Below are 15803 nucleotides of genomic sequence, written 5' to 3'. Positions count from 1 at the left end.
GTTTAGCCTATAGACAGAGCACTTTCCGCTTAAGCCTCTGCTGGCAGTTGACTGCTCTTTCAAAATAGGAATTACTTTCTACTTTACCTCAAAACAGAGGTAAAGTGGAGACTAGTAATTGCATTGAAAAAATTATGATTAAAATATGTTGCTTGTGAAATAAATGGTGATTGGAGAAAATAAGCTAGCCTACAAGGAATGGCGAGTGTGATGAGTAAGAGCATGCATGCACTCTGGGACCAGACTTCTTATATTCAAAATTTGATTCTGATAAGAGAATACTATTAGCAACTCTATGTCAACACATTTGTTAGGTGAAATGGACCAATTCCTTAAAAGACACAATTTGCCAGAACTCACACGAGAAGAAATAATTTAAACAAGCCTATGTCTGTTAAAGAAATTGAATTAATAATTAACTCTGGTTAATTTTATGTGTAAACTTGAGTGGGCTGTGGGTACCTAGATTAAACATTTTTTTCTGAGTGTGTCTGTGGGGTCTTTCTAGCTGAGATTAGCATTTGAGTAGTTGGACTAAGTAAAGTAGATTGCCCTCCCCAGTGTGAGTAGACATCGTCTAGTCAGTTGAGAGCCTGAATAGAACAAAAAATGAAAGAAGGAGGAATTCACCTTTTTTTCCTGCCTTACTGTCTGAGTTGACAAGTCTCATCTCATCTTCTGCCCTTGGACAAGGATTTGCATAGTCAGGTCCACTGCTTCTTAGACCCTCAGATTTGGACTGAGTTACACCCAAGCTTTCCTGGGACTCCTGCTTGTAGATGGAAAATCATGGGACTTCTCAGCCTCTCCAATCTAGTGAGCCAATTCCTCATAATAAACCACCCCCCGCCCCACAACACACTCACAGAGGCATACCTTGTTTTATTGTGCTTCAGTGTATTATGCTTCACAGATATTACATTTTTCACATATTGAAGGTTTAAGGCAACCCTGCATCTAGTGAGTCTATCAGCACTGTTTTCCCAACAACATATGCTCACTTTGTGTTTCTTTGTCACACTTTGGTAATTTTCACAATATCTCAAACTTTCTCATTATTCTCTATTATGATGATCTGTGGTCAGTGATCTCTTTTTTCTTAACTCTGCAGCTTTGTAGCAATTAGCGATCTTTGATATTACTGTTGTAATTGTTTCGGGGTGCCATAAACAGCCATATAAGATGGCAAACTTAGCAAATGCTGTGTGTGTTCCGACTGCTCCACTGATCAGCTGTTTGCCTGTCTTTCTCCCCTCTGTCCTGCCTGTTCCCTGAGACAAAACAATATTGAAATTAGGCCAGTTGATAACCCTGTATTAGCCTCGAAGTATTCAAGTGAAAGGGAAGAGCTACACATCACTTGCTTTAAATCAAAAGCTAGACATGATTAAGCTTAGTGAGGAAGGCATGTTGAAAGCCTAGATAGGCCAAAAGCTAAGCTTCTTGGTATTAAACACCCAAGTTGTGAATGAAAAGGAAAAGTTTTTGAAGGAGATTAGAAGTGATACTCCAGTGAACACACAACTTATAAGAGAGTGAAACAGCCTTATGGCTGATACGGAGAAAGTTTTGCTGGTCTGGATAAAAGATAAAAACCAGCCACAACATTTCTGTAAGCCAAAACCTAATCTAGAGCAGTGCCCTAACTTTTTTCAATTCTGTGAAGACAGAGAGGCAAGGAAGGCACAGAAAAATGTTTGAAGCTAGCAGAGGTTGGTTCATGAGGTTTCAGGAAGGAAGTTGTCTTCATAACATGAAAGTACAAGATAAAGCAGCAAGTGCTGATTTAGAAGCTGCAGCAAGTTATGCAGAAGTTCTAGCTAAGATCATTGATGAAGGTACCTATACTAAACAACAGATTTTCAATGGAGATGAAAAACAGCCTTCTGTTTGAAGAAAATGCCATCTAGGACTTTCATAGCTAGAGAGAAGTCAATGACTGGATCCGAAGGTTCAAAGGACAGGCTGACTCTCCTGTTAGGAGCTAATGCAGCTGGTGACTTTAAGTGGAAACCAGCACCCATTTACTGTCCTGAAAATCCTTGAGCCCTTAAGAATTACACTAAAGCTCCTCTACCTGTGCTTTGTAAATGGAATAACAAAGCCTGGGTGATAGCACATCTGTTTATAGCAGGGTTTACTGAAAATTTTAAGCCACCTGTCGAGACCTACTGCTTGGAAAAAAATAGATTCTTTTCGAAACATTAATGCTCATTGACAATGCATTTGGCCAGCCAAGAGTGCTGATGGAGCTGTACAAGGAGATTAATGTTGTTTTCATGACAGCTAATGAAACTGGATCCTCATATCTCACCTTATAGAAAAATCAACTCAAGATTGTTCAAAGACTTTAATACCTGAAACCATAAAAATTATAGATGATAACCCTCACAGCTTAGCTCCCACCTGTGAGTAAGAACACATGATATTTGGTTTTCCATTCCTGAGTTACTTCACTTAGAATAATGGTCTCCAGTTCCATCTGGGTTGCTGTGAATGCTGTTATTTCATTCCTTTATATGGCTGAGTAGTATTCCATGGTGTGTGTGTGTGTGTGTGTGTGTGTGTGTGTGTATATGTACATATACATACATACATACCACAATTTCTTTATCCACTCATTGATTGATGGGCATTTGGGCTGGTTCCATATTTTTGCAATTGCAAATTGTGCTGCCATAAACATGCATGTGAAAGTATCTTTTTCATATAATGACATTTTTTCCTCTGGGTAGATACCCAGTAGTGGGATTGCTGGATCAAATGGTAGTTCTACTTTTACTAGTAGTTCTTTAGGGAATCTCCACACTGTTTTCCATAGTGGTTGTACTAGTTTACATTCCCAGCAGGAGTGTAAAATTGTTCCCTTTCTACCTCATCCATGCCAATATCTATTTTTTTTATTATGGCCATTCTTGCAGGAGTAAGGTGGTATCGCATTGTGGTTTTGAAGTGATTTCACCATTTGATAGCATTTACCCACATTTATTCATTCTGTGGTCTATCAATCAAGGAATAACTTCAACTATCAAGTCTTCCTATTTAAGAAATACATTTCATAAGTATTGAAGGAAATTAAAAATGCTACTCCAGTGAACACACAACTTATCCTTTTCATTCACAATTTGGCTGTTTGATGCATTTTGTCACTGCCATAGAGAGTGATTCCTCTGATGGATCAGGGCAAAGTCCACTGAAAATCTTCTGGAAAGGATTTACAATTCCAGATGCCATTAAGAACATTTTTGTCATAGGAGGAAGTCAAAATATTAGCATTAACAGAAATTTGTAAGAAGTTGATTCCAACCCTTGTGCATGACTTTGAGGGGTTCAAGGAAGTCACTGCAGATGTGTTGGAAATAGCAAAATAACTAGACTTGGAAATTCATATGGAATCCCCCAAAAAAGCCTTCATAGCCAAACAAGGCTAAGTAAAAAGAACAAATCTGGAGGCTTCACATTACTTGACTTCAAACTACACTATAAGGCCATAGTCACCAAAACAGCATGGTCCTGGCATAAAAATAGGCACATGGACCAATGAAACAGAATAGAGAACCCAGAAATAAAGCCAAATACTTACAACCAACTGATCTTCAACAAAGCAAAGAAAAAGATAAAGTAAGTGGGGAAAGGACACCCTATTTAACAAAGGTGCTGGGATAATTGGCAAGGTACATGTAATAGAAGAATGAAATGGAATCATCTCTCACCTTATACAAAAATCAACTCAAGATGTATCAAGTTCTTAAATCTAAGACCTGAAACCATAAAAATTCTAGAAGATAACATTGGAATAACCTTTCTAGACGTTGGCTTAGGGAAGGACCTCATGACCAAGAACCCAAAAGCAACTGCAACAAAAACAATGATAAATAGATGGGACTTAATTAAACTAAAAAGCTTCTGCACAGCAAAAGAAACCATCAGCAGAGTAAACTGACAACCCACAGAGTGGGAAAAAATCTTCACAGTCTGTACATCTGACAAAGGACTAATATCCAGAATCTGCAAGGAACTCAAACAAATTAGCAAGAAAAAAACAAACTATCCAACCAAAAAGTGGGCTAAGGCCATGGGACAATTTGCCAAAGAAGACATACAAGTGGCCAACACACATGTGAAAAAATGCTCAACATCACTAATGATCGGGGAAATACAAATCAATACCACAATGCGATACCATGTTACTTCTGCAAGAATGGCCATAATAAAAAAAATCAAAAAATAATAGATGTTGGCATGGATGAGGTAGAAAGGGAACAATTTTACACCTCTGGTGGGAATGTAAACTAGTACAACCACTATGGAAAACAGTGTGGAGATTCCTTAAATAACTATTAATAAAAGTAGAACTACCATTTGATCCAGCAATCCTACTGCTGGGTCTCTACCCAGAGGAAAAGAAGTCATTATACAAAAAGATACTTTCACATGTGTGTTTATAGCAGCACAATTTGTAATTGCAAATATATGGAACCAGCCCAAATGTCCATCAATCAACGAGTGGATAAAGAAATTGTGGTATATATTCATGTATACCATGAAATAATACTCAGCCATAAAAAGCGTTGAAATCATGGTATTTACAGCAACCTGGATGGAGCTGGAGACCATTATTCTGAGGGAAGTAACTCAGGAATAGAAAAACATCATGTGTTCTCACTCACAGGCGGGAGCTAAGCTGTGAGGGTTCAAAGTTATAAAAATAATACAATGGACTTTGGGAAAGGGGGGAAAGGTTGGAAAGGGGGTGCGGGATAAAATACTACATACTGGATACAGTGTATACTGCTCAGGTGATGGGTGCACCAAAATCTCACAAATCACCACTAAAGCACTTATCCATGTAACCAAACACCACCTGTTCCCCAAAAACCTATGGAAATAAAAAAAAGTTAAAAAATAATTTTAAGATCTCAGGAAAAATAACAACATAAAAACAGGAGTTTTCCAAATAAAGTGATTTCACCATTTAATCAGTGCATTCAAAACTTTATTAATATAATTAAGTGCTTGTGTCTTATGGGTCATATTTCAGTTTTAAGATCTAATTTTTACTTCTCATTTTTGTGTATCTACAAGTTTTCTGAAAAAATCATGGGAAATTCCAGTAGTATTTATACCCTAGTTTGACAAACGCTCAATCATCTTTATCTTAGAAGCTTATTCTATCTTAAAAAAATGGAGCCTGAAGATGTGATTGAATTGTTGCAATCTCATGATAAAACTTTAACAGATGAGAAGTTGCTTCTTCTGGATGAGCAAAGAGAATGGTTTCTTGAGATGGAATCTACTTCTGGTGAAGATGTGAACAATGTTGAACTGACAACAAAGGATTTAGAATATCATATCAACTTAGATGATAATAGCAGGATTTGAGAGGACTGACTCCAATTTTGAAAGAGTTTCTGCTGTAGGTAAATGCTATCAAACAGCATTGCCTGCTACAGAGAAATCTTTCATGAAAGGAGTGTCAAAGTAGCAAACTTCACTGTTGCCATATTACCACAGCCACACAAGCTGTCAGTAACCATTAACCTGATCATTCAGCAGCCATCAACATTGAGGCAAGACCTTCTATTAGCAAAAAGATGATGACTCACTGAAGGCTCAGATGATCGTTAGCATTTTTAGCCATGAAGTGTTTTTTACTTTAAGATATGTACTTTTTTTATATAATGCTACTGCATACTTAATAGACTACAGTATAGTGTAAATACAACTTATATGCACTGGGAAACCAAAAAATATGTATGACTTGCTTTATTGAGACTTTTACCTTATTTTGGTGGTCTGGAAGCAAATCTCGAATATCTCTGAGGTATGTCTGTATGTATACAGTCAGTCCTCCATATTTGTGGGTTATGCAGCCATGGATTCAACCAACCACAGATTGAAAATATTTTGGGAAAAAATAAAAAAAAAAACACAATGATAAAACATACAAATAGAAACAATACTATATTTACATAGCATTTACATTGTGTTAGGTATTGTATGTAATCTAGAGATGATTTAAGGTATTTGAGAGAATATTTGTAGGTTACATGCAAATGCTGTACCATCTTATATAACAGACTTAAGCATTTGGGGATTTTGGTGTCTGGGGGGTGTCCTGGAACCAATCCCAGTCGATACTGATGGGTTGAACTAATATGGATGAAGAACTTAGAATGGTTCCTAACACATAGTAAATAACCAATAAAGGGATAGATATTATTATTAGTCTATTATTATTTTTAAAAGAAATATCACTTGAAGCTTTCTTGAAGTGATGTTTTGTGAAAAAGAATCTGAAAAATAATACTACCACATTTTGTAGGATAGAAAAATCAAATGCTTATGTGTGTGTGTAGTTGTATCTGTGTGATGGAGAATTAGAAAATGTTAAGATACAGTGGCCAACTGGGGAGTACCCTGTCTATAAGTTTCAATTTAGATTAAAAGCCAAAATACTATGATCACCAAACCATACTCATTTGTCAGCCAGCTTTGGTCTATGAATCACCAGTTGCAGTCCCTGATATAAGGTATACATGCATCAAGCATAGCTTAGTTCTATAAAAAGACTGAGTATTTAAAGCTGTGCTATCTGTCATGCTAGCCATTAGCTCCATGTGGACATCTAAATTAAAATTCAGTTCCTCAGTCACATTAGGTACAATTCAGATGCTGAATAGCCACATGTGGCTGCTACTATGTTGGGTGGTGCAGATACAGGACATTTTCATCATTACAGAAAGTTCTATTGGATAGAGCTGACCTAATGGCTTGTAAATATATTCATTCATTACTGTCTACCAACTTATCCGTTCCTTGGTGAGAAATCACCAAGCCAGAGCCAGCAGACCTGTAATACACAGTACTGTAAGACTGGTCTTATGCTACTTAGCTGTTAATCTGCTCCCAGGCAGCAGCTTACAAGTTTGTTTTTGAGGTTCCCCCAACCTCATCAAAGTTCTTGGTTTGGTGACTATAGGCCTCTGGCATTAGTTGATTGTCCAGGTTGAGGAGAAAATTCCATAGGGGAACAAAGTAATTTATTTTCCCACATGACCTTCTGTCTTGACTTCTAACACCATACTTTTAGTTTTGCCTATTATTAACTTGATATAAATGGAATCATTTATACATTATTATAATGTATTATTATAATGTATCTATTATATAGATACATTATTAATAGCTTTCCAGGATGGGGAAAATTGAGTTGGGGTATATATACGTTTGCGTGTGTGTATTTTTTTCACCCACTAGGAGAAATACATCAGTGAGAAACCTTAACCTTGAATATTCTCTATAAAATATATAAAAGGCATATTACCTTAGGAATTTTTTACTGTGTCATAATACTGTTGTATCTCGTCGTGGCAATCAACATTTGCTATCACTAGAATAATGCTTTATTGTTTATGATAGGAAATAGCAAAATTTTAACCTTAATGGTGATTTGAAGAATTTTTACTCTGTTAGAACTTAACTGGAGAAAGCTTGAGCTGGGAGGAGGTGATATAACGGATCAGATCCCTTAGGGCTATTCAGGTTAGTGGATAGGATTGTTTCTCTTTTGCCATTCATGATGGAGCCTGCATGTTACTCCTTAAACAGAGAAAGTATAGAGTGAGCGTGTATGTGCTGTGGTTTCTTTAGAAAGAGTGGTAGCATCAAGTATTATATGGTTAATGGGAAGTAAAAATTTATACTTCCATTCCTGTCTCAATAAATATTAGGGATAATTCTTTATATTTTCCCTCTTTATTGAGGGTTTGCATTGGTAATTGTTCCTTCCCCTCTCCAGCAGAACCTAATTTATTCTAGGCCTTGGGCTTGAGGACTAAGGCCGATTTTCATTGGTAAATTAATTTCAAACATTACCCTCACATTAGAGTAAATTCATCACTTTTCCTCAAGGGAAGGTATGCAGAGGCTTTTTGACCTACCTGGAACAGCTGTTTGCTTAATCCTTTCTCTTGGGGCTGTGTGTTACAGTAGAAAGAAAGTGAACATCATGAGACTTGAATTTTAGTCTTGGCTTTGATAAATTTTTTGGATTACTTTATGCAAGCTTTGGATTACTTTATTACTCCGTTCCTTATTTTGTGTGTAAAATGAAGGTAACAGCAGCAATGCCCACCTAATTTGCAAGAATGTTGAGAATAATACATGCAAAAGTGAAACTGCTTAGAGCCCTCAAAGGAAAGATAACAGATCTCAGGTTGAGGTTTCATCACATTTCAGCTATGCATGCTTCATTGTTCAAGCCTCTTAGATGTTAACAACTATGGAGTGTTTAGATTTCAGGAGAATCTTATTCTTGAAGTGGTGTTTGTGTGGTTTTTGTGTCTGTATATGCTCATGTGTTGTATTTCTTTTCAATAATGTGAGTGGTCAGACTACCTATAGGGTTTTTTAAGCTTCTGGGCAACTCTGAGGCAGAGTATAACTTTTTTTTTTTTTTTTTTCCTCAGGTGGCTAAAGCAATCCTAGTGAGACAATGGCATGAGTAATAGTAACAGAGGAGTTAAGCAGTTGTGATTTTCTGCTCCAATAATAGAATGGTAAAAATCTTTGTTCTTTGTTTTGGTTTCTTGGGACAGATGGTCTTGGTGGCTGTTGACATTTTCTGTGGACTCTCTGGTGCCTCTTGTGCCCTTTGTCCTCTATGCTACCCTGGTTGAACCATGGCCGAAGAATATCCATTTTCCTATCAGTTATTTTATGAAGTTTATCAGGATGTCTTTGCCTTCGTTATCATTTTGTATAAAAAAATTGTGCCTTTAAATGTAATGTTTGCTTGCTTTTTTTTTTTTTTTTTTGAGACGGAGTCTCGCTCTGTCGCCCAGGCTGGAGGGCAGTGGCGCGATCTCAGCTCACTGCAAGCTCCGCCTCCTGGGTTCACGCCATTCTACTGCCTGAGCCTCCCGAGTAACTGGGACTACAGGCGCCCACCACCATGCCTGGGTATTTTTTTTTTTTTTTTTTTTTTTTAGTAGAAACGGGGTCTCACCGTTTTAGCTAGGATGGTCTCTATCTCCTGACGTCGTGATCCACCTGCCTTGGCCTCCCAAAGTGCTGGGATTACAGGCATGAGCCATCACGCCCGGCCTAATGTTTGGTTTTTAAGGTTCTTACAGTTTTCTCGTGAGGAACCAGGGATAAATTCCCTGCGTTTGAGCCATAGAACAGGACAACAAATGGCAGTATTTACTATGACATCCAACACTAATCCTCCTCATTGACTATTACCACCCTGTTTACCAGACCCAAACTTTAGCATGTAGACCTTTTCCCCACTTAACTTGAGTTTCTGGTCAAGTTAAGGATTCTGTAATCTCCCATTTTGTGGGAACTTCATTTCTTGTGTTTTGGGGCTGAGCATGCTGCTTTCGTATCCACTTCTTTCAGAAGTCTCAAGTTTTCATGTAGACACAAGTCCCTGAGACCTGCCGTGCCCCAGCAGATTTCCTGCAGATAAGTACTCCTCTGCCTTTTCCTCCCACAACCGTTGAATTCTTATAGTAATTTCTGAGGGCAACAGTGGCAATATCTTATTTTCAGTACAAAATACATTTATTATCTGATATGTCCAAGAATCTGTGTTGCAAGAAAGACACAGTACGTTTCAGCTCTTTGGTAACATTCCTTACATTTTACATTTTGCCATTTGCAAAGCACTTTCACAGCATGTTTCTGTGTATATATTTAACATGTGTGTATATATACACATACACGGGATAGAATTGCTGGTTCATAGAATTTGCGTATGTTTAGAAAATTGCCAAACCATTTTTAAAAAGTGGTTGTTCTACATCTGTGCATGTGCTTATAACCTAAATGCCAGTCAACAATAGAATGGATGATTAAGTTATGGTGTATTCCTGAATCCAAGTATACTACATAGTAATAGAAATAAATGAACTATAGCTATATTTAACAATCTGTATAAACCTTACCAACAAAAGTTGGAGCAGAAGAAGCCAAACACACACAAAATATACAGTATCATTCTATTTATATCAAGTTAACAATAGGCAAAACTAAAAGTGTGGTGTTAGAAGTCAAGATAGAAGTTACCTTGAATGGGGGAGGGTAGTGACTAAAAAGGGGCACAAAGAAGGCTTGTTTAGGAATCTGGTAATGTTCTGTTTCTGGTTTTACACCATGTGCTGGTTACAAAGGTGTATTCTTTATCAGAAATCATTGAGAAGTATACTTGAGGTGTGTGTTTTTTATGTCCACATACTTCAAAACGCTCACATGAAAATGTGAATTTATAGCCAGCTTTATCTTATTTATAACAAGTATTGGATTTATTTACTCTTGTAAATAAATTCTTTCTTATTTATCCATCAATTTAAAGAACATTTATTTAGTTTCACTTCTTGATTATAACAAAATCATTTCTTGTTGTCAGTCTTACTTTCATAGTCCACACCTCAACAGCCACTTTCTTCATGAAACTTTATAATTACTGCTCTTTTGTTGATAGCTAACCTGGATAACTGATTTCATCCCTACATCCTCAGATTGTACACATATGTTTGTTGGATGCTTCTATGTTTGTTAATTAGTTGCAAGCCATTTTGCACCTAGTCATATCGTTGTCACAAAACCACAGACAACTTTGAAGAGTAATGAATTTTCTGAAGGATTAAATTGGAATGTTGTGAGGCTCCCTCTCTAGTTCTTAGGGGGCTGGAGGATAGGCGTTGGGTTCAGTATATCAGAGGGTATGCACTGTGCGAAGGAAAGTTGTAGTTGATGTCAAGGACTGCTGCTGCTTCTGGTCTCAACTGGAAGTTTTAGGAGGAGAGAAAAGAGAATAACTTTAAAAATTATTTGGAAGGAAATTACTAATATTGTTTAAGCAGTTGTAGTACCTTAAATTCTTAACAATTTTCTCAACCCTTTAACTCAGAAGTTGGTGGAAGCAACTCCTGACCTCATGATCCGCCCGCCTTGGCCTCCCAAAGTGCTGGGATTACAGGCGTGAGCCACCGCGCCCGGCCATGTGCATTTGTTAAGCAGTTAAAAACGTTAAGCCAAAATAAAGAAACAGTGATAGCAGAGTAGGGAGTGTTGTGCCCAAAGAGTGACTGTACTCTTATTGTTTTACCTTGTCATAAAAATGCTTGTTAGTGGTGACCCTTTCTAGATTTTCTGGTTTTAAACTCAGGAGAATGACTAATGGGGTAAGAAGTGCTTTTCACCAGCAGTATGACATACATTGGACACAAAGTCATAATCCTATAACATGATTACTATGTCAGTCTTAGTTATTCAGTAATAGTAAGGGAGGTGAAAGCCCATTCTTCAGGACTAAGCATTGAGAAATCTGTTTGTTGGGCCTCAAAAGATTTCTTTCTTTCCTCCTCTTCTTCTTCTTCTTTTTTTTTTTTAAAGTAAAATAGGCTCATTTTAGAGATTAAATCTGTTGTAAAGTGCTATAAATAGGTTGCAAGTATAAGTGCTATAGAAAAATTACAATAATACTATGCTAGCCTAGTGTTTTAGTGGTTAGTCTTCCATAGCAATATGAAATTTCGGGGGGAAGTTGTGTGATTTTTTTAAAAAAACATTACTGAATTCATTTTTCCGGATTTATATGTATGTGTGTGTGTGTGTGTGTGTATGCGTGTGTGTGTGTAGCCAATGGTTAATAATGTACTTATATTTTTTGTCTTCCCATCTGTTTCTTGCTACTGCAGTTCTATGGTTGCTATGGAGAAGGTTATGATAAGGAAAAGCACAATAAGGTTAAAAGTTCTTCTCTGTATCTGGGACAGAAATAACAATCTCCTACCACACCATCCTTTTTTACGCCCTCTGCCCTCATGTGATGATCTTCAATACTGCAGTGCCTGTTGCTGACGGGAAGATGGTTTGATGCTATATTTAAAAAAATTACACAGAGGAGCTAATTCTCTTCTTTTTTGCTTCTTTTAAGGTTGATGACTTTCATCATTTTAATCTAGGCACAGAACAGAAGGAGACAATAAGCATATTAGGATGAATTGTCAACCCAGGACATTTCTGGTTTGTGTGGGTGGTTTTTTCCTTTAATTTCATTTGTGTGTTTAAAATTTTATTTATTATTTGCTGATATGAGGTAAGAAAAGCTTAGAGAAAGGACCTGATGTGGAACAGTTGGGATTTGGTTAATCTGCTTAGAAATAACACTAATCTCTAGATCAGATGCTGTCAACAATACAGTGCCTTCTATCCCCATTATCTTCCTCTATTCTTTCCTTGCTTATTCTTCCGGCACTCTGTGGTTTCATTTAGTTTTATCTTTTCATTTCCTACCAAATTTTGTTTTTTAACATTTCTTTCCTACTTCTCATTTACATTTCACTTTTGAATTTCACCACGGCTTCATCATGGGAAGTTTTTTGACTTTACTCTGAGGTGGCAGGGTGGGAAGCATAGATATGTAATAACTCATGCCAAAATAAGCTTCTTCCTAATATATGCTTAAGAGTAACTTTGTATTACTTTTAATAATCACAGTTGTAGGTCTCTGTCAAAATAAGAGTATGACCACAATTTTCTTGAGAAGTTTGATGCTACTGGGACGATTATATGACTCTAGGTGAATACGTGCTATTTTCTTTCCTCTGTTTTCTGGTTTTTTTCCCCTGCTTATTTGTATGTTAGGTTATTTTTTGAGATCAAATTCAATTGCTATTTATTAAAAACCTCCTTTGTGCAAGGCATTTAATGTATATTTCTTCAAAGTGGTTTTGTGAGGCAGATATTTTTATGCCTTTTCTTAAAGATGCCAAAAAACTAAAGCCAACATGTTAAAATAATGTGCCCCAGGCTACACAATTAGTCAGTAGCTGTACCTGGATTCTATGTCCTGTGCTCTTTTCAGCATTCCTCAGAGGCTTTAAGTTGGAGTTAGGAAAGGCTCTGGAGTCACACTAGACATTGTTTTGAATCCCAGCTCCATCTCTGGGTCTCAGTTTCCTCATCTGTAAAATACGATTAATAATCATATCACCTCCAAGTCTTGTTTGTTACTAAGCTTTATATAAACCGCCTAAAACAATACTTGGCACATAGGTTCTTGATGAATAGCATCAAGTACATTGAACATCAAATATATTGAACATTTACTGTATTATGGTCTCTGTGTGCTGAGACCCGAGCATATAGGTTCTCCTTGGAATCAAATTGAGAAAGGCCTCTATTAAGAGAATTTAAAGTGTCGGGACTATATCAAGGAAGTACAGGGTGTCATGAGGGCATTTAAAAAGGAAGGGTAGTCTGTTCTGGAGGTCAGCAGAATTTTGAAATCTGAAGGATGGGTAGAAATGAGAGGGATCGTGTGTGTGTGTGTGTGTGTGTGTGTGTGTGTGTGTATGTATTTCAAGCTAAGGCAATAGCCCACATAAATCTTAGATGGGAGAGTGCAGTGTGTTGCTGAACCTGAGAAAAGTCCACTGTGGAAGAAAGTACTGTAAGACTGGCTGGAAGGACAGGCAAAGGTCAGATTAAGCAGAGCCTTGAAGGTCATAGAAAGTAAACCTAGATACATTGTATTAGAACCTAATGATGATGCCATATTACCTCTATCTCTATTCCTAGACTTCAAGAGAACTTCTAAAAGGATAACCAAACTCTCTACTTCCACATTTAAAATATTTGTATGTTAAAAACTGAAGAATGCTTTAAACTAGTTAGAAGTTAAATTAGTACTAACACAAACATATCTAAAAATCAAGAAAAATTTTAAAAATAGTGTTTAATTTGGAAAGAAGCAGTGTTACTGGTGAACAAGAATAAAATATTTCAGTTGAGCCATTTTTAAAAAGAATTTAATTGGTTTCAGAATGTAACATCCTTCCTGATGGTTTCAGATGGCTTTATTTGTTCATAAATAACTCTACTTGTTGATTTAGCCACTTTTGTCATATGAATGCTTCATTAAACAAATGGAGCTTGCTCATTATAGCCAAGTAGAGCTATATTCAACCAAGTGGTGAAGTTGAGAGTACATGGTTGTATTTAACAGCAAAGGCCCTTTATCTGGCCTCTTGCCATCTGGAAACTCTAGATAGCATTTCCCAATATAAATCTCAATGTAGTAACCAGACTGATAAGGACATGCAACTATAGCATCACAATGTCAGAGAGTGTTCTGTATACAGGAAAGAAAAATACATTCTTCTCACCCTATTCATTATCCAAGTTAAAAGCCTAGATTTTCAGAAGTCCTTTAGAAAGCTAAGCAGCAAGAAATTTTATTTTCCCTGAAAAAGGCCAGTCACATGGAAGTTCAGATTTGGCTAGAGGGTTATCATTGTAATAAAAGACAATCCTGAAATAGCGAAAAAATAGCCCCTAGATTCTGTCAGTTTTCTCTGCCCATTCCCTGCCTTGTCTTTAAACTATGATTTCTGAAATTTTTGAAAGCACAGAGATCTTTTTTAAAGTCCTTATATAATGCTTAGGGCATTAAGATTTATTTTTAAACTTTACTCATCATTTCTAGGCTCCACAAAGTTTTGTAAGAAATGTCTATCTGTTTTTTAAAATGTCAAGTTGAATTCAAATCTGAGGCCCCTTTTTAAAAAAATCATTGTGATAATTATCAATTATTGAGGCTCCCCTCTATATGCTGCAGTCTCTCTTACAGAGCCAGAATGCTGGGAGGACCCCTCTGGTCTTCTGTGGAGTAACTGCTTTTTGTTCAAGCCCCTTGTTCAAGCCCACAGGATCCTTTGTGTTGCTCTGCAGCTTCTGTGCCTTGTAGGACACATGGAATGTTGTGATGACCAGAGCTCCAGTCTCCAGGACAGCCATCCTCTTTGAGGCACCGTTATTTCCTTTGTCCTCTGAGCAAAGGAGAGCATGGATCTCCTCTTGTCAAGGAACTTGGCCAACTTCCATTCCCCTCCCAGTAGTATTTTTTCTCCTTTATCAGGCTCAAAGGCAGCCCCTCCTACCTCCTCTGCCCCACTGTAGCTTCCTCAGTGAGCATAGGCTTCACAAGAGACAGGAAGCCTGTTGGTCTTCAGTAGTTTCATCTTTCCACCCTGCAAAGCCGACAAGATAAAGGAATACACAGACAACTTGACAAAGATAGGCTTAGAAGAGGTAGGAGAGAGGAAGGAGAAAGACATAATTGTTATTGTTTTCATTTGTTGCTTGCTGTAGTCAGCATAGTCGTATTCATGGCTGACAAATCATATTTTGAATAGTATTTCTATTTGGAGGAATTCCCACATTATGAGTCTACCTCCCCAGTGTTAGAAATAAGAACTTAAATTTCTGGCCTCTTGTGTAGCTTGGACTTCGGCCCTTCGGTCAGATTCACATAGAGAGTCTCTGGCCCTGACTTGAAAGAAGAAACTTGAAAGAAGAAACGTGACAGAACAAGTTCTATGTGAGCTTCTATTGCTAGCACAGATAGCAGCATAAGAGTATGGCTTTGCGGGATGATAGTGTTGTAGGGTTAAGTGCCTGATATAGCACTGGGACATCATTCGTAGTTGCAGTAAAGTTTTGGCATTTGGGGTTTGGTGACAGGGACAGTTGCAGCAATTTTCTTAAGCCAGTTTTACAGTATAGTTATGGATGTTTTCCTGGAAGATTAGCTCTTAATTTGTTTTTCAAGCCATTTCCATGATTCTGTGAGCTTCCCAACATACCTTTTTCTAAAAAAAATTTTTTTTAAAGTATAAATTACATACAATAAAATCCCTCTGTCTAGGTATATAGTTTGCTATGTTTTGACCAATGTTTCGTCTTGTGTTCACTACCATAACCATGATGTACCCTATTTCTGTAAC

General features: G+C 37.2%; 1 protein-coding gene and 1 long non-coding RNA gene across 49 annotated transcripts in view; one reads left to right on the top strand and one right to left on the bottom strand.

The window, feature by feature from the left end:
* The window catches only part of IGSF11 (immunoglobulin superfamily member 11), a 446505-nt gene that overhangs the window by 180055 nt on the left and 250647 nt on the right, over positions 1 to 15803 (top strand). For 8 of the 48 annotated variants that reach the window (XR_010155730.1, XR_010155725.1, XR_010155732.1 and 5 more), the window contains one exon: positions 8472 to 8561. The exons of the other annotated variants lie outside the window; for them this stretch is intronic. The gene's annotated coding sequence lies outside the window, so the exon portion shown is untranslated. The remainder of the gene's footprint in view (positions 1 to 8471; positions 8562 to 15803) is intronic. 48 annotated transcript variants of the gene reach the window in all.
* LOC104005694 (uncharacterized) lies at positions 9999 to 14776 on the bottom strand. The gene is made up of 4 exons (XR_679127.4): positions 14646 to 14776; positions 12852 to 12980; positions 11807 to 11974; positions 9999 to 10796 (listed from the first exon to the last, which is right to left on the bottom strand). It is a non-coding gene; the product is annotated as an uncharacterized LOC104005694 (long non-coding RNA).

The sequence above is a fragment of the Pan troglodytes genome, chromosome 2, assembly GCF_028858775.2.
Source record: "Pan troglodytes isolate AG18354 chromosome 2, NHGRI_mPanTro3-v2.0_pri, whole genome shotgun sequence".
Classification (NCBI taxonomy): domain Eukaryota; kingdom Metazoa; phylum Chordata; class Mammalia; order Primates; family Hominidae; genus Pan; species Pan troglodytes.
The sequence above is the reverse complement of the archived record's forward strand: the minus strand, read 5'-3'. Positions and strand labels throughout refer to the sequence as shown.